The sequence below is a fragment of the Varroa destructor genome, unplaced genomic scaffold, assembly GCF_002443255.2.
Source record: "Varroa destructor unplaced genomic scaffold, Vdes_3.0 BEIS01000001.1, whole genome shotgun sequence".
In the NCBI taxonomy this organism is placed as follows: domain Eukaryota; kingdom Metazoa; phylum Arthropoda; class Arachnida; order Mesostigmata; family Varroidae; genus Varroa; species Varroa destructor.
The window spans coordinates 8,228,697-8,248,721 of record NW_019211454.1 but is presented as its reverse complement, the minus strand read 5'-3'; the positions used below and the strand labels follow the sequence as shown (position 1 = coordinate 8,248,721).

Below are 20,025 nucleotides of genomic sequence, written 5' to 3'. Positions count from 1 at the left end.
GCTAGCACAAAGGCAAGCAATCGTGGTATGAGCTCAGCTTCGAATTGCTAGGACAGAAGGTTCGCTTAGGCCGGTTGGCGTTGCAGTATCCGGAACGCGTGGTGACAATGGCAAACAGATACACAGATATGGGTATATTAAATGTACAAGCTACACTGAAAGCCAGTGTTGTGACCAGGACGATAGATGGCATAAGATTAGTGCTTGTGCTTTATTAAGCAGTGGCTGACATAAAGGGAAAATTGCGGTCTTAAAACAACGATTTTATTCGAGTAATTAAAGTGGCTAATATCATACATATTGGTCAGAAAAGCAGTGAATACTTATAAAAAGCCACAGTCGAAAGAAAGCATCATGTTTAGATTAAAAAAGTTCAGGTGTCAGTTAATTTTTTTTCAGGCTCCCAGACCCGCAACACCTTTTTTCCCTTGAAGTCAGCAATAAAAATAAAATCTAATCACACTACTTGACGTGATCAGTGTTTGTGCGTTTAAACACTTAACATGAATAAAATAGATAAAAAGGTGCGAGATATAACGTCTATAAAAACCAGAATCCGCGATATTTTTTGACCCTACATACACTTGCATATGCACCTCGAATTACTCCCAGCGGTTTATCGTCCTGGACACCTCCTACACACAGAGTCGTAATATGAAATATAGATAGACTAGTATTGAATTCTATATTTAGTTCTTTTTTTGAAAAATTCAGAGATGAGAAAAGGAGGGAGAACATTGGCAGTTTTCAACAAAAAACCTGATTCCGGCCACCATAGCGTCCGCCATGATGCTGTTCCCCTGTCGTCTGACCAGTGGCGTCGAAATGAATACCTTCGTACTCGCTTTAGCGTAACCTATATAGGCACAACTGCTGCTGCTAAGGGATCTCGAGGAGGTTTGAGACACTAACTCAAGCTAATACGTTCGTAAGACGGGTATAGCTTGACTTTAAGTACGCATGGGTGGGGCACGATTTCGTGAACGCTGTCTTGACTGAGTACGATTTATGTAGGACAATAGCCTGATGTGTTGAACTAAATGTATAACAGATCAATATTTAATGCGCATGGTAAAATTCGGTAGATGAGTTGTGTTTATTCAACAACGTTGGCGTATTCAGTCGTGTAACAATGGAATTAAAATCCAAGCGACAGTACGACGCGTCATTTTGCGCCTTCACCTTCACATAATACCTCTGCACTTCGATTTGTTTTCTTTATTTTTATTTTGCTGTACTCGGTCACGACCTTCTTCCGGAAAAGCTACTTGCGGAAGTTTTCTGTTGCATTTGAAAGGGCCAGGATCTACGGGCGTCGTAGATTATTTTAGATACGCATTACAGGTCGATTGATATCGTATCATTTATAAAGTGTTTACGCAAGGGCGTTTTACGGACGCCGTACACTGCCAGAAACCGGAGCAGGGGTACGGGCTATCATAGAACCACTGTCGTTTAGGGTTGACCGTCCGACTAGCCTAGGTAGCATTAGGTAGTGTAAGGGCTCTAGCGAATCTATTTCCTGCTGCCTGCTGACACGAACTGACCTATTATAGTTTAAAACCCATCAATACGGTTAGCCATCCAGATGGCCAGCTTTTCTACACGTGCGGTCTTTCACTGCAGCTTCTACTGCCCAAGTTAAGCTGAACTGAAACGAACCTCAGCTAGAAGCAGCAACCACCCCTTATTACAGTGACCAACATGGAGACCCCCAAATGACGCGTTCCAATAGCCTGGACTAGTGTCCGTATCCCAGATGCTGCCATTATCATTTAAGTCTACGGCAGCGTGTACGGTTCAGCAGCTCTGTCCATTTTAGCGTGGACGCCGGCAGCGTCAACAGGCCTCACCTGTCGTAAACGAAAGAACAACATCCTGTATGGGGTGCTCGCACTGTAGCACTTCATGAAGTAGACCTTGAAGTGAAGTGTATCAAAGGTCGACGCCTAGCGACGTGACTTAGACTAGTGAAGGACTAGTGAGAGCTGCTTGCTTCCTGGGTTTTTCCCCCAGCAGGTTCTAGTTTAGTAAAGTTCTTATTGCCTTTGACGTGTGTACACCATCAGGTGGTGAGGTACGCCATGCCAATGAGGTAGTGCACTTGTTAATTTTCTTCGTGCACAGCAAGTCTCCCCAAAGAGAAAGAAAAAGACGGTAAAGTCTAGTTCTTTTCTCAGGCTGACCAGCTGATGGCCTCCTTGGCTACGGGGTACTATACAGATCAGGTAAATATTGCCAGTGAAGTACAGTTCCTGTCGAATTTGGTGACTGGTGTCGGAGCTTTCCCAGGGGGTAGAATAGTGCACGCATTAGGCCCGAAATGGATGAATGGTACTGGATCATCAGTAGGAAAAAAGGCCAATACAACTCGTCATTTTGTTCAGACTCAAACTAAACATACGAAACTGAAGCGCATATACGGTTTACGGAGCAAGCCCGATGGTATGATATAGTGCATGATTGTTGCGGTCTATTTTAGCGTATCTAGTTTCATGAGGTCTCTCTAATATAGTACGTCTGCGAAGGAAGAACTAAATATTCTTGGCTAATACAATGCGAACGAGAAACGCACTAGTAAGCACGTAAGCTTCGAGTTAGTCTGTTGCCTTTGCGTCATTTCTAGTGGAATATATCCGTCACGCGACAACAGACAGTGCTTTGACCCAACCAAAGCCTCACGCTGTAAGCAATTCCCATGCTACGAAATCTCCATAAAGTTGAACTTAACACTCAACACTGTAACCAAGTTGAACCAGGGCAAGAACCGTAAAGTTAAGCTTTTGCTTCCTCTGTGTGTGGACCGATGGCCTGTTCTGTTCGTGCTATTGTTAAGTTATAGTAGAATATACATGGCTTTGTAAAAGTTTACTTTACTTATTCGCTAGCCTACGGCTCTAACGAGGTTGTACTACAAAGGTTCTTCGCTGAGCTGGTTTTAGACTCCGTCGATCCATGTGTCGTTGACGATACAATTGGTGCCTACGGCGGTGTACGGTGCGTCCCTAGTGTCAACACCGAATATTCAAGTTCCGCAAGGGGCTATTCACGGCGAGGTTTGATAGCTCGTCCAAATCTTTATAGGTTCAGCATCGTTTTTTACGTGAACGCTTGATACGATGTTTGTTCCCGTTTGCCGTTGCGAATGGTCTCTGACTTTACTACGGACTCGATCACTAGCGCATTCATTACAGTTCGTTTAGCTCAAACGAATGACGGTGGTCCGCAGAGAAAATACGCCTTCCTGGGCGGTGGCATGTTGCTGCGACGGAGCTGCAATGGATCGCTGAGTTGTTGTTGGAGTCGTGGCTGCCGCCTCTGCTCTAGCGACGAGTAACATTCTATTATACGACTAGGCAGGTCGGCGTAGATCGACGCTAGTTTATGGTAACCGTTTTTCCTGTTGCCACCGTCGATGGTAGCGTAGGCTCCGCGGCTCGTTGTAGGGCTTACTTTACGGGCGCTGTAGCGTCTCCAGGTCGACGCTGATGACGTAGTGAGGTATGACGCGGCGTTTTTGAACAAGCGAGTGACGGCTTGGTGTCTTAACTTGGACAAGCCGCCAACGTTATTTGCGGTGCCCCGTCGATTTCACGTTAATGCTCGTCCTGTTCCGGATTTGCTCGTCCTATTTTTAGCCCAAGTTCAAAACTAGGTTTTGTGACTACGGAGGGAAAATTACAAGTTGAATAGTAATGAACAGCATTTGCACTAGTCAAGCTCGAGCGTTTTCACAACCCTATAAACTGGAAGAGGCAAATATGGAGTGTTGGACAGTTCAACTTTTAGAAACGGGCAGAGACCAAAGTGATATTACAATGAGTATTCTATGTATGTGGTGTGCTTAACGTCGGATTTATTTCGAAAATCAAAGCAGATGAGTCCAGCTAGACTTTGGCTATCTCTTGTAGCCATGTAGATGCATAAACAATCCGCTTTTGGCGCGGCCAAAACGAGCGGTGCGGCTGACGGGGCTAACCCTTAACGTCAATTCCCCCGCTGTGTGCAACTCTGCACGACTACATGAGTGCCTTCGTCAGGTCATGTAGCCACCGAGTCGAAAAGGAAACGATTATTGAGTTTTATATCATACCTGACGGCAACTCGGGTTTAGAGCACCACCAGATATTCTAGGGATACTCCTTTCACCTTTTTCGGTAAGTGTTAGCAATCCTATTCAAATAAGAAAGGCGATCACTGTTCACCAGCGCGAGCCGCAGCACTGTCCGACAAAAGTACGACCCGATTGAGCAGGCAAACAAAATACCGGACTGCCTGACGCCATGGTGCTCCGGCGCGTCAACGCTGACACAGTTCTGGCGGTGCTCAAGGCGGTGCTTCGAGTCGTGGTGTTCAGTCAGGTTGCGCGCGGTCGCCCTGGTGCCGAGGTTTGCCTGCCCGGGTCGGGGCCCCCTCAAGGAACAGGGCTGAATGGCTCGCACGAGCACTGGCATTTCAGCAACGTCAGAGCTCCAAAGAGAAATATTGAGAGGGAGTTAGTGGTACTGGTTGGAGACAGAATGTCGATTGAAGGCAAATGTTGGATCGGCTCAAGAACGGCGATTCCTAATGGGGAAGGATACCAGAGGCATTCGTAGGTCGACTGACGGAGGACCTTCGAAAAACGAACCGATGAGGTACCCCTCAGATACGACCTAGCAAGAGGAGCGCATGCAGGGCGCGCACATAGACATAGTAGGACATAGTCGTGGAGCTCGGGGTGTATCTATGTAAGATGAATCGACCGAGGAAGGGAGGGTAAAGGGAACATAGGTTAGTTGTTTATGGGAGGCAGTCGCGATGCAGTGATACAGTCGCTTAAATGGGGAATCGCACTGACCAGCTAGACTGAAGGCGACCAAACAGCGGTTTATCGCGCGGTTCTGGCCCACGACGAGGTCGATAACAAAAGAAAAGTAAAGAATCTTAATCTGTGTTGAGGCTACTGCACGACTAGGATGTGGGAGGGGCGCCGGTCTGTCAAAAAACGTTTGTATCGGAGAGTTTTGAGCTAAGGCAATGAATGCAGCTTTATCGCGTAGTATGTAAATTATCTCAGGAGGTGTCCGCAGTAACCTGCTATGGAGAACAGCGACAGTATCGAAATATAGAATAAATAAATACGTATCGACAAAGACGTACATGAATGCCTTAAATATAAGTTAAGTTTGAATTTATTCCTCTCCTGCGCGCCCAGTTCTTGCATTCAATTTTCACTACTAACAACAGCTAATCCTTTGTATCCTGTCAGCCTGTGTTCTATAGTAAGCTATAGCTTCCAATGTTAAAGTACATTTACTATTTACAGTCTTGTACGAAATAACGATCGCCCGCAAGGCCCAACTAGTTAAGCCTTCATCCCTATTTTGATTTGTTTTATAGTAAATTACGTCCGCCTATGCATATATATGGTTTTGGTTGAAAGAACTAAGTGGCCATCAGCACGCGTATACACTACATCATTTGTGTTAATAAATAACGTCTTCTCCTATTATACATATATTCGATGTAACCCACTTGTCGCAGGAAGTGGTCAGTGCGCATATCCATGTATGAAGTCAATGTTGTCTGTCACGCCGCGCGCGTGTTCACCTTACTACCAGCTCTATGGCGATTGTGAGTTACCCTTATTGGTACACATTCATTGATACCGTCCGTCTGCTCGATTTACCCGTATTTCTGACTACGGCAGTTCCCTCACCAACAGACACCGGCTTAGCGACATACAGAACATCTAATCCACCATCAGCGTCGACAGCGTTATGGTGCTGGTCTGCTATCCATTAGGTCCGCCAGCGCCGTGGCCTTGACGGCAAGACGTTTTCCGTGAGCTCCGTCGTCACGGTTGCCCTTGTCTTTGCCACCCCATTCCGTTCGCTTTCGCCCCTCTCCCCAGATCTGCCACGGTGCCTTTCGCTACTCGTTGTTTCTGCTACGACCACCGCTGCTATGGTTCCTTTAGTGGCGGGCAACAGTATGTCATGGAAACAACAACAACAACGACGACGCCGAAGTTGACGTTGAAGATGAAGACGATGTCGAGCCTCACCGCAACGACGAAGCCAACGTTAGCGTTGACAAAGGCGGTGGGAGCGGCAGCGAGCCAAGTGCCGTAACGACGAACAGCGTCAATTTTATGTCGCCCCGAGTTACAGAAGTATCAACAACTGCGCAACCACAGCTGCTTTTAGGCAAATTGCCAGCCGTAAGTGAGCAGTAGCTTGAAGATCAACAACGATAGCAGCAGCATTAGTTAGATCGCTTGGATATAAAGAGTTACCGGGTTGGCAAGGCCGTTGCTGAGTTATTGTTCGGGAAAGGGCTTTCTCAGCAACTCTTGTTTTTGCCCCTGTTGCTCACATGTGTAATAAATTTATTTCTGATGAAGACGAGTTGCTAGTTACACCGGCGATTGCATAGGCATCTAGGTCGATACATTTGAAGCGTTTGACAATTCATATGTAAGGCGCTCCTTGTGTCAACTCTAATTCGTAAAAACGTTCCTATTAACCCTTTGTCGCTTACCACCTACCGTCTGGTTTGTTGCGAAGCATGAGATGAGGTGTCAATGGCTGTATTGCCTGCGTGGTTGGATACGTATCGATTTTTGTTTGGGGGTAAAGTTGACACTTATTGAAGTTCGTGACTCTCCTGGCGGTTCTAGAGGTCTGGTTCGATTCGACAAACCGAATGAGAGTCGACGTATTTCGTTAAAAAGTATCTTTGACCCTTGAATCAGATTGTGTAGGGCATGAGTAGGGTTGGCCCTTCATAAATTCTATGTTGTCTGTGTTATAGGAAAATTGTACATGATGTTTGCTAAACAATGAAATCTGTAGATGCCAGGGTCATCTGTAGAGTGTTATGGCTCAATCCGTCTACGGCGTTCTCGCCTTTTCTGCACCCTTCAAAAAGCCCTTTAATCCACACTTGGCTTGTTTCTTGCAACCCAAGCGTCGTTTTTTAGGGACATCTTTCTACGTAATTTTCTGCCCACTTTCCTTAAACTTTCAATCAACTATCTATTGCCTCGATTCAGCTGTCGGATGGTACGACATTTTGAATGTCTTCCTTGTCGTCGATCTGCTGCCAGGTGATGGAATCACTGTTATTTTATTAGCTAAACCCCGTTAAATTTGTGCCCCTTGGCTTAGTGTCCTAATCAATATTGCCACGTACAACCACTTACACAAAATGTTAATATTTCCTAAGTGTTGTGCAATTATGTTATGTGGTGGTGGGTCGACTTTTCTACCAGAAAATGCGACAGTCGACCCAAGAAATACATAGGTACATACGTAGAAAGACACTCATATATGTATATATATATATATATATATATATATATATATATATATATATAGGGAAAGAAAGAAAGCGTCGTCTTCTGAAAAAAAAACTTGCCATATTTGTTGCCCATCTTAATGCCATCCGAGCAAATCACGAGACCATTCGGTTTAGGTCGATTTCACTCAATCCAATGGTGCAACGACAATTCGTTCAGCCCTGCTAGAACGTAATTTACGTTGGCTACTATCGCTTCCGCCCGACATCGCCATGGCAGGTTCGGCCAGCGTCGGTGATTTTAATCATGAACATAATGATAACTATTATGAAAGCAAAAACAAAACTGAGAATAATGATGATCACATCTTTTGTTGCGGCAATCAACAATATCGGCAGCACCATGGGTGAAGGCAGTGGCGCTCCAACCGTGGCTTCGTCTGGCGACCGCAACGGCGGGATCCATTGCGAGCTGCTGATCTGCGGAAATTTGCCTATGTAGTAACCAGGTTGGCAGACACTATATGCCATACCAGCATCTGATCCGTTTTTTTGTGTGTGTGTTTATATGTGCGTCTATGCGCGCGCGGTACTGACCAAGGGATGAAGCAAACAAATGATCGGCAAACCATTCATCTACCTACCTTTCCAGTCGTCCATGAACGCGTTCGCCTATCCAATTGCTTGTGCGTCCGCTCATGCGACCGTGCGTCCGCAGCTATGAACGACAGATCAACCAATGATCAACCCAGTAAGGAGAAGCCATTCGATCAAGCGATCAAGAGACCAGTTGAGTATATCTTCTGTCGTTAATGGCGGCTTCAGAGCGAACAGTAGCAGCAGCTTGCTGGAAGCATAAGTGACCTTGCCAGTCGACGGCGGGCGTTTGCTGTTTGTCCTGTTTCCGGTAAATGACGCCGGCGTTTGCGTCGCCGGCGCGCCAGGCGGGCGACTAGCGCAAGCGACATGTCTTCGGTCGTAGCCACAGTCGGTGCAGACACACCGATGCCAAACGCTCAGAAGATCGGCGGCGGATTCCGTGTTCCTGTGCCGGTTGACGCCGAGTTGAAGTTGAAGCCGTGGTTGTTGCAATAATATCATCAGCGTCACAGCTATCGCTACTGGCGCTGTTGTGAAGATATAGTAGACTTCGGTTTGGTTGTGGTAGTAACAGAGGTAGCAGGGTGAAATGACGAACGATTCCCGATCTGATCGCGCACTGGAGGAAGCAAACGATTCGCGTTCAGAACGTAACCGCTTGCGTGAATATCGGATTGAGCAGATTACGGTTAGACAGCTTAAAGAAAGTCCTTGGTACCGTCGGAGTAGCCGAAGAAGGTCAATCGAATCGTATTTGAATATAGATTTTGATTGTGCAGACACGTTATATGCGAGGCTGGACTCGTTCTCTGTATCTGCTTCGTCTAGCAGCATAGCAGATCAATAAGAACTTGGAAGTTGATCGAGCAAGCATAATAAATTCGTTGTTGTTATATCGTAGATATTTCTAGCTGTTGTTACGGTGTGTCAAAAAGCTTTTAAGAACTATGAACTTGAACAAATTCCGGGATTTTCCCGAATTGGCGACAATTCATAACAAACCGAACCCATATACAGAGAGATTTAAAGGGTCGATTTGACTTAACGGCTAGAATATCCTAAAAGGGTGCTTTTTGATACATCACACCAACATCTAGTAAGCCACAGCTAAAATTTTCACATCAAGGGGCTAAATTCCCGGTTCGGCTCCTGGCGTTAACATCTATTGCTCGAAGGAACCCTTTAATAGCAGGGCTTTCGCCGAAATCCTTTCATGCTATTCGACTCCTGTGACTACTGCTTTTGTTGTCGCTTCTTGCAAAAAGTTGTAGCAGGTAGCTTCAAAGCTCTCGCGCTCTGGCTGATAATGCCCCAGTAAAGATGGTGCGATGTTCCGACGTGGTTATGCGTCTCCGCCTGGTGTAGGAAACAGGAGTACGAGTTCTGTTACCGCTGTCATTTCTCTAGTTCTGCTAGTGCAAATCGAGCGCTGGGCCAGGCCAAACGACGTTGAATATACCTCAGAACGCCGTGACGCTCGGGATACGTGGACGCCACAAAAGTATCTGAACGTTTCAGCCCCACGTTCACAGAAATCGACGACGACAACAACAACAACAGCAGCAACGACAGTAACAACAGTACTCAGTTGTAAACTCCGTAAGACCGTCCAAACGAACAGCAGCTCCGATAGCGTCGACAGCAGCCGCGCATAGCGATGGCGCCACGAAGCCAACGAAGAAGAACAAGAAATCTATTTGTTGTTATTGTCGTCGTCGTCGTCGTCGTCCATAGACTAGCGCACTGGTTCTGAACCAAGCAACTCGGAGCACGAACCACGACTGAGGGGCGCAACACTAGCAACGGAAAAAGCGGCGGTTTCAACGCTAATATCCCTTCGGCCAATGCATCAGAAAGAGGGGCATTCGAAAGAAACAGCGAGAAGGACGAAAGCAGCGAGTGACGCGCGGCTCACGGCTCTGTCGATGAGGGCTGGCTGATTCGACTAGTCCATGGCTTACGGCGTCTTACTATGCGACTGTATTCCGTGCTCCCAACTCTGCTATCTTGTACGACCGCTGTTGTTGCTGCTGCGGATGATAGTTGGGCTGTTCGGTGTTTAGCGTAAGGTGTTAGTGGATTCAGTAAGCGCTTCAGAGCGACGAAGACGCGATAGGAACGTGCCTGAGCGTCGGTAGCTGCGCCGTGGGCAATGTAGAACGGTTTCGTTCGGATCTCGTTGGAGCGGTAGAACACATCAACGTGGGGCATTTAGTGTTTGTAAGGTACCACCAGCAAAAAAATCAACAGATAGACTGACACACCTTGGGATTCATACAAACAAAAGCAAAAGGAAAATAAACGGGGGGAAGCGAGACGAAGGGATGGCATTTGTTGCAGTTCGTACCATCGTGATAGAAGCAGCAGTGGCCTTAAGTGGTTCAGAGCTGATTCAGAACTGGGGCTTGGCTCCGATCGGATCTTGCTATACAGGGCGTACAGCGTAATACTGCGCCGCTGCTAACTGTTTGCCACGATACAAACACCCGAGGCTGTAACTCGCTGTTCGTCAAGCTCTTTGTTGCTCTTATGGCGTCTGTGGCGAAGACAAAGTCATCGATGTGCTCTATGACTCGTCCATAGATCTTCTACTCTTCACTTCAATAGGAAGCTTGACTGGCCGAATTTCGCTCCACGAAAAAGCGGTTACCAAGGTTCCCCGAAGCGTCAAATGCCTTCATCTACTTTAGTGCATGTTTTACTTCTATTTAGTTTATTTGGCCGGTCAGAGCTTGGACAAAACTGCGCTCGGTACCTTTCGCTTTTCGTTTTACGTCAGTCACTGTAGCTGTAACACTATGATGATAGCGGAGGAGTTGAAAGGAAGTTCTCAGTAAATAGGGCGGGCGTCGGGTGCTTTTCTACAGGTGCACGTAAGACGCGAGTTTTGGAAAAAAAGTCCTAAGTAATCCCTTTAGCAAAGAGTTAGCTTGAACAATGTACGTTTCAGCATGAAGCCATTAGTCTATCAGGTCATACCAATTCATCCTTCAGTGCTTAATAGCTCAAATGTATAGGGTAGAAGTCTTCTCACGTCTGTCTTTCCGTCTGTGTAGACCGGGGGTTATCGTAAATCCGATGCTGGCCGAAATGTGTCACTTGTCGCGCATTCGAGCCATACACAGATGCGTAAAGTCCTAGATACAGCTGTCTCGGTAGCGGAGTTGAGCGGTGTCATTCGTTTGAGGAGGAGCACCAGTTAGGTCTGTTACGGGACTAAACACCTAGATTTCCTATCAATGAAAAAGTAGTACGAAAGTTGATTACAACTAAGGCGCGTACGGAGACTGAAGGCCATTGGTAAGGGGGCTTACTAAAAAGAATAATTTGCTTACCATATTTAAGCCAGAGCAATTGTCTACCATTAATTCATGTTGCATAGTGGTGGTCTTCAGTGAATGATATAGTCGCTTCGACAGCAGCACACGTTATGGTAATTAGGGAATTATTACTTAAACGACGACTATATCTGTTACAAAGCAGGGTTGCGCCTTAAGGTTAAAAGCACGCCACATTTACGTAACAGTCTTTGCCAATACCGCAATAAAACTAATTGTGATTTATTGTGATTGCGGTAATATACGACACCTACTTTACATTTGAGTCGCCCAAACGCGAAATTTTTTTCAGTTTAATAACAGGCTTATTCATCTATATGATACTTGTTTTTTTGTAGTTGCCTATCAAATGAATGAACCTTTTGAACCAGTCAATGGCTGGAAATCGCGTGTTCTATTTACGGCAGAAAACTCAAACTCTCAGCTTGCTCGGTCTTCTCGGCCGAAAGAAAATCCATTCAAAAGCGAGGCTGCAAGGCCTTGTCAGTCGCATTTATGTCATCTGTCTGCCCTGTCGGCCATTTGCTTCGGTCAGCGAACACCAGCTTAGCCAAGTCCACCAGGTGTAGGTAGGCCTAGAATAAGCTAGCAGTGCTATTCTAAGTAAGGCTATGTTAGGCGCAACATGAGGCTGACGTGTTTAACTGCTTTTCTGCGATGAGACCGCTAATCAAGTCACTTTCCTTTCTTTGTACCCAACCCCACCGACTTGGGGGCCCACGTGGGTAGTCCAAGCTACTCCAGTCGCTAGCGGACGTCAGCACGACCGGTATTGCTCACAGCTGGGCTACTGTGACTCCTCCAACATCCAATCTAAGCTACTCCGTCAAATGTTTTGTCCTAGGGCCAGAGTGTCCCAAACACTGACCTATCTAGGTCCCTAACCGAAGATACATTGTTGTTGCACAAGGACCGAAATGTATCAAAGTGGACTGTTTCTACCGGGACGTCGTTTTGTTCATTCTCTCTCTGTCTCCGTTCGTTCTTTGCTTATCGCGAAGACAGAACCGTATCGCGTTGTAGATTTGGGGCATCCGTGGAGCCCCTCAGCTCCAGCTGGGGACCCGGTTCGTCGCACCTGTTGGCGGCCTGCCTCCGCTCTGTAGGCCGAACGGTTAACGTATGTTGTTGCGGACCTGCAGCTCGTTTTATCATTGTGGCATTTGGGTATATAACGTGTAGCGAACATCGCTCAATTTTGAAACGATGGGAGGGGGGCGACCGCGGATAGGATCGCCTTGTAGAGGACCACGGCACGACCCACGGTTCACACGGGTCAACGCAGCCACATGTGTTAGCCTTTGTACAACTACAGTTACGACTATAACGAACGGACGGTGCACCATGGTAACCGGTCACTAGTGTGGCATTCCTTAGGTTGGGAATAGACAGATGGCATACATAATATGTATTTTTTTCAGCAGGTTCAGGGCTGACGTATTACACAGACTAGACTTTACTGACAAAATGACCGTCCGGTTTTTTAGGGCACTTACCTACTAAATTGTGGACCTCGTGTTCTTGAGCTTAGGTTCAGGACTGACTTTGATATTAGTCCAAATATCTGTAGTCTTGAAGGTGAACAGAAGGCACGCATGCGAACATATATTTTTGGACGGCGCCCTATGTTGGGAACATAGCTTCATATTTACTCCGATAATAGTATAGTGCACACATACAGGCGTTTACACAAACACCTGGAAGGACAGAGTGGCAGAATAGCAAGCCAAAATTCTATCGGAACTTGTTTTCCATATAGCTACGCGTATAGAGTGAGTTTTGCGCGGTGACCAGCTGTCCTTTTCATATAATAAAATAAGAAAAATGCGCGGATGTGTGGAAATCTTACACATCCTTCATTTAAACCATATTCTTTATCTAAGTGTATAAGATACATATTCGGAAATCGTGGCTAGGCAGGTTTTCCCCTTATATCTAGTTTACTAGGTTAGCTTATTGAGACAGCGGCAGGTGAAGCGATTTGTGGCAACATTTTTTTGCTATGGCATTTTGCTTGTTCTTTTTCTACTATAGTACTGGGCGCGAGTCACTGCAGCCGATGCAATAGGTCTAGAAGAATCTTTATGGTACAGCCTTACTCTGCCTTTTGCGGCCTGTAAGCATCGCTTCTGCTTACTGGATTACGACCTAAGCCGACTACTCGTGCAACAGTGTCCTTTAAAGCATCGCTTAATCCACTAAGAGCAAGACCCGTAGACTTAATAAAGAGTTTGAGCAGGGTCAAAAAGGTCAAACGGCCCAAGAGGAGTTGGCTTACCATTCTCTAGAAATACCTGAGAGGCCCGTTCCTGTTGGGCGCAAGCGAAAACTATGCCTAACGTTAGAGAGTCTCCACGGGTCTTCGTGGAGGCCGATCCGTGAGGCTCCGTTGGGTAAGCAGAGTATATACATTTTCTCTCTTAAAGGAATGGAAAGATTCCACTGAAAAAGCAAAAAAGTGAACGACCAAAGCGTGATCCGAATATAATCCTATTGATAGAGGAGTCGCGTATGTCAAAAAAAACAAACACAAGTTCTCGGGAAGAGTACTTTTAACGGCGTACGCTTTCTCGAACGTTATACTGTTGTCGGCAAACAGATGAAATAACCTAAGGTGGCATTCGGGCTCTAAGTCTACAGTGGCGAATATTCGTTTTTAGTACATTATGGTGAAGTCACTTGTGACCTCATCAATTGATAAGTTTTAATCATTTTGCCACATACTATGCATATGAACAGGTTATACGAACTGTAGCAGACCTAGCTCAGCTTCAAGCAATATGTTCGACTCTCTAAACAGATGCTCAGGGCTCTTCTCTAGCATCGCTCCTATAGCTGAGTAATCGAGGAAGAATACAAGTGAAAAAGGGGTCCGCAGTTCTTGCCATGGCATTCGTTGATGGTGGTCTAAGCAGAAAGCGACGATTACTGCACGAGTGCGCCGCTTGATAGATCTCGGTTTTTCAGATACTAACAATGAAGACTCCATCCTCACGAGAAATAGAAAACTAACACTGTGAACAATCTACAAGTGTCGGTGTCGATGCTATCGTCCGCCTCGCCAATTAGGGCCTCCGCCCCGACCACCAGCTCCACCGAAGCCCACTTGGAGCCGTCGAAGAGAATCACAAGTGGTGTGACGTGAAGCTCTAGTTCGTTACAGCGTAGTACTCTAGAAGGTCAAACGCCAGCTCCTGCGCAACATTCCCTTCGTAAATCAAACACAGCTGTAACGCAGGAACAGTAAAATACCAAAATTATCCAGCTTAGCACATTGCAGCGCTTTGAAGCCGAGCATGTGTGGACGGCGCTCCACACTTGTGGACACCACATGGCACTAAATCATGGCACATGGTCCAGGCTAGCCACGAGGAACAGAATATGGTGCCTTATCGCTATGGATTATTACTAGTACTAGAGGCATGCACCATGCATCTGTTGCTTGTTTCAGAGAGCAAACTGGAGTGTGATGAGCACCCCAAAGAAAACGTACCATTAGAGAGGAGGCATTCAAGCGGGACGAAGCTGAGGACCGAAGGATCCACTTGAAATGCTAAACAATTTTATCAACACCAGTATCCCCTATGAATAGATGTACGGTTCATGTATGGGTATTTATAAACCGGCGTACGCACCCGTGCGCCTATTGAAATCCTTACCAGAATACTTTGTTGGAATTATTAAGCTAAACAATATATTAATGGGTAGTATCCATTCGCATTTATTGTGACATTTTTCCCTATACGGGTGATGTTAGTAAGTAAATGCCGATGAGGTTCTGGATAAGCGCCTCTGACGAAGGTAGTGTTCCTCATGAAGACTTCGGGCTTTGGGAGATGTAGTCAATAATTTGATAGCGATGGCAATAAGCAACATAAAAAACGTTCTTTATTTATTCATACGAATCTTACCAGTAACCTTTTTGCCTATATCAGCTAAACTTGCTAACTTGCATCGTAGTCGATGCAACTCCGCCGCAACTCAGAGCCCTGGTACATAGGTCGCTGATCTGATCTGACCTATATTCAGCAACGAACATGTTGGAATGTTACAGGTTCCCTCTCAAAGCTATTTCCCGCTTTTGTTTATAAGTCCGCTACATTTTAATATGGCGATCAGCCAGTTCGTAGCGCGCTCAGGCCTCCTCGGCCTCTGAGCGTCTATCTGTCTTAGTGGGAGGTTGCCGCTGAGGAGGTTTGTGGCGTTCACCCCAGAAAATTTCCATTTCTATCCAACCATTTCTCAATTCTCTTCTGTATCAAGTTTGATCGTTTTCTTTTTTTTTTTTTTGACAACGCCGTCGCACCACTCCGATTGATTCTATTAAACCAATGTTTGTCCGTTGGCCTTCGGCGATGTCGACAGGCATTATGATCTGCACCGCTTCGAGTTTTTAAAGGACACCACCTATATACTAGGTTATTGGCTGGGGTTTAAGGTCTGCGTCTCTCTCTATGTTTTGTTTCTTTTTCTCTTTTAGTTTGTGTCCTCTGGCCGCAGAAACACTACTTAATCGACCACTGTTCGACAACGGTACAGGGCAACACGATGGTGTTAAATTCTGGCGCGACCTAGCGATGTATCTTGTCGACTGTCAGGTACTAGGCGAAGCCCTGGTTGGATTCTCTGCTTTCGCCTGGTGCCACCGAGCGTCGGAGTTACGGCGAGCGTTTAGCACTGAAATCGCTACGCTCAACGCTACAGATTTCAGTAGATATGTGAACCTATGTGACTCGACAGAGTGCTCCAGACCTACAGATCTGTCTCTGTAGATTTGAGGGGTACACAGATGTGAGGGCTTCTGTGTATGTGTATGCTGAAGATGTGAGCGAGGTCTTCACAAGTCTATCAACAGACCAACTGTGGGTACAGCGGTCGGTCGAAAACGAAGTGGCGCCACTGCGCGAAGCGCGGATCAAGTTCTGTGGGCTCTGCCCCCCCCAGAAAGTTGGGCGAGTTAGCAGTTTTACTCGTGAAGTCTCCTGTGTCAGTGAACACAGACCTTCACTTCAGAGCAGAAAAGAGCGATACGAGAGAGCGAAAGTCAGTGGATGAAGAATTTCAACGCGGCACGAGTGCTTCTTCAGTGGTTTAGCTCCTAGTTGGCTTCGAATGTACGCAGGCACTTGACCTGAATTGGGCAGCCTGTTCAGGATCTCTTTAGCCTGGATAGAGTAGCAGTACAGTGAGAAGCAGTGGTAGCCATAATAAACGCCGTTGTAGTTGGAGCTGTTGTTCTGCCTAATAGTATCGTTACTGCGGCTATAACTAAGGGAACAATATGTTTTGGGGTCAAAATGACGACAGTGAAATGGATAACAATGGCCGAGAATAACAGTAAGATCACTTGTACCCGCAAATATGATCGAGATTGAAGATATCACGGGCGAAGAAAGAGGCGGAGAAGATGAGTCGGTCAACGAAGAAAAAACAAACTGGTCACGATGGCTGTAGAAAGAGACGGGTTCATTCCCACCTGGGATAGCCCGGTGTAATGGCTGTTGTACAGGTTCGCGTATGGAGAGATTTGGGTCCTATTCGAACCACAAATACATAAGTGATGTCGATGCTCTCTTAAATATGTTTGCCGTCTACGGCTTGTAAGGAGCCAGCTGAACGATAGGCTGCTCTACAAACACCAGTTTTACTATAATAGTTGCTTTCTTATTTACATCTAAATTTGTTGGTCTCGGTAATCTTACATGAATGCAATACTAATAATTGTATTACCATTTGGTTCAAAATACAATACCCGTTACTGGAATGGGTGACGAAAACAATAAACACGTCATTATATAATATTACCCATTAAATGTCTTCAACAAATTTCATTCAAAATGGTACATAGAGCCCGTTTTTGTTACCCTGCAGATGTTTTCGTAACTTCTTTTTTCGATTGTCCTTTCATCGAGTCCTTGTAAAAGCACACGATTTCCGAGATCTTAGCGCTCTATTGCCCTGTTATGACGGACACGAGTCTAGAGAGCATATTGTAACTATGTAGAAATAGAACGAGATTTTCGAAGTGGACCCGGGATAGTCTCTTTTGAAGAGGGCAAGCCAATCCCACAAGAAGACCCCAACTGTCTTATATGATAGCGATGATCAGATATTTGCTTTCAGCGATTAGAAACTGTTCGTTTGCTTTAGAGCCACGGCTTCTTCTATAGTCTCTTCATTTTGCGCATTTAGCTATGGGGCTCTCTAGTCTCGAGGACTTTCCATGCGTGCACGTGTTGCCTCGTCGCCCTATCAATGCCCAGACTCGTGTACTACGAGGTGAGCGGTTATTGCTATTACAGTCGGCAATGGCTTTCGTATAGATGATGCACTAAAGTGGGGGAGGCAGAAGGACCGGCGATGAACCCCGTCGTCGTGGCCGAGGAACGTCTACGGACAGAAAGTAGCACGGATGTTTTAGTCCGGGGGGCCCCTGTTGGGTAGGGGCCGCTATAGTTCCTTTAGCGTAGAATTGGAGCAATCTCGTCGACTGGCCGTACAAAATCCGTAAAGCTGCCTCAGAGCCAAAGGGGAACAAGTTAGAGCTCACCTCTATGTAAGCATTTAATAGCATTAATGATAAGGGAAGAAGAGCGGCAAGCAACGATACGAAAAAATAGTAGTCTACAGCATGGCTTCGTCGTAAAAAAATCGCTCGAGCTTCAGATAGACGACATTTTATATACGTTAATACCATTATGGACCTGAAAGTTGGTGCGACTTATGTATTTGTAGTAGGTTTGAAACATGTATGAGAAAGCTGCGAGTGCGCGAGCTGAAGCTTTGTGTGGGATGTGCGGTGAGAGAACCAAGTGGTTGAATTAAGGCTATAAATGAAGTACGCTACAAAACGATGCTGCGGATTATATTGGTAGCCCGTACTACGCCTTACGCAACAAACGTGATTAAGGGACCCAAACTCGGCCACGCAGTACTGTGCCGGTGTTACGCGTTCAGATAACATAAATTGGAGTAAATCGCATTGCTAAGAAAATCTACACTCTGCTTAATATGAATGAATTAGAACTATGCGCGTGAGCTGCGGGTCATTCATTCGTACAGGCTAGGACACAGACGCGCCGACACTAGTAGGCAATTTCGCCGGAAACGACAAATACCCGTATTTCATTTTTATTAGAACTTTGGTTATCAAACGCAAGGCTTTCCGACTGGTCATATATTGGGACCTTTTCACTGTTCATACATAGAAGGGCTGTTTTTTTTCAACTGCAGGTCATATCCTACAGGATACTACTGCCAGGGTCAAAAGTCAAAAGTAGGACAAACTACATCCTACAAATCCATAGGACGATTTGTAGACAGGACACAGAGTCGAGGCCTACGGACGATAGCTTTTTTCTCACCTATTTTTTTTGCATATGGAAGACGTGAGGTTAGTGTCGATTCGTATCGGAGATTATAGGAATCTTCCGTGACAGTAGGTTTCTTATCGAAAAGAACAGACTGAAGTAATTGACAACATACTTTGAATTTCAAAGATATTTGAATAATGCACCGGTCCTCGATGGCTGCATAATGTATTATGAATAGATGTGTTGTAAATGGCGCAGAAAAGGTGTCGTCGTCATCCTCTACGATAACTAAAACAAAAACCCAGAGACGATCCTCAGAGTGTTCATGTTTTTATGTCGAGGTAACACGTTACTTGCCATCAGTCACGTACCACCATAGGGTTAAACACATGACGCAATCGTATGAAGTTGTTCCGACCGTTTTCCCAGATCAACACTTACCCACGCGGTCGATTCACCATTCCAATGAATCCGAGTCGAACTGACCTCCGCTTGGCCGCTAACCACTTACATCCCAAGGTACCATATCGTTTCATACGCAGTTCGGCAATAGATTATAGTTGCCTGCCAGCAATCCTCTTGGCGGTTAACTGGAACGGTTGTTCAATCTTCATTGCGCTAGCAAGGCCGCTAGATTACATATGTTTCTCTGTCACCGCCCTGATTAGCTTGTATAACGCCAGCTACGACGACAAAAACTTCGCCATTATCGACCCCGGGCGGGCGGGGCGGGGGCAGTGAGGTGCTGCATGTTGATAGAGGTGATACAAATAGAACAACAGTGTGGAATTGCAGAGGAAAGTAACGTAAAACGAAAAAAAACGTGAAAAATAGCTGATTCGCCTACAAATTGAATGGCTTATTGCTTACAGCTGTGACGTAAACCTGCGAATCACTTACAAAACGCTAGTTCTTTCTGCTGTTGCTGCTGAAGATCTGAAGTTTTCACGTATGGATAAGTTCTAGAAGACTAAACTATTGGCCAATGAGCCAATTCGGCCTAACATCGTCATTACGATGATTCGTTTCAACGGAACCTCGGGAGCAATAATGCTCTGAAGGTTTTGCAGTCAAATTAATTTGCATACTCAACGCCATTTTTTAGATTTTTTTTTATTCATAATATAGGCTGTAACGACGGTTCAAGTGCCCGCTCAACATCGCCAATAACGTGCGCATTAGCAAAGGATTCTCGGAATTTGGGCAAACCACAATACTGCCCTCAATGGTAGACCCGCAAGAACTAGGCGGTTATTGCAGCTAGCAAGAAGCCGCTGACCGAATCGAGCCGAAATCGCCGTACAAGCTCCGTTGCGACTCCATAGTATTATTCTATTGCTTTGTGTCTCATTTAGGGTAGGTTATTCTGCTGACTGTCGTAGTTCCCTGTAACTGCGGTGCGTGACGTCTAGCGCGGCCCGACGGGCTATTTTACGCCACCGCATTTTGCACCTATTCCTGCGTTTAAGTCTGGAACCACCGCTGTTATC

The 20,025-nt window shown here is 45.9% G+C and overlaps 2 protein-coding genes across 10 annotated transcripts in view; one reads left to right on the top strand and one right to left on the bottom strand.

The window, feature by feature from the left end:
- Nucleotides 1-20,025, bottom strand: part of LOC111243338 (tachykinin-like peptides receptor 86C) — a 317,164-nt gene that overhangs the window by 106,989 nt on the left and 190,150 nt on the right. The window lies entirely within an intron of this gene.
- LOC111243337 (uncharacterized) overlaps nt 1-20,025 on the top strand; it is an 87,261-nt gene that overhangs the window by 43,738 nt on the left and 23,498 nt on the right. The window lies entirely within an intron of this gene.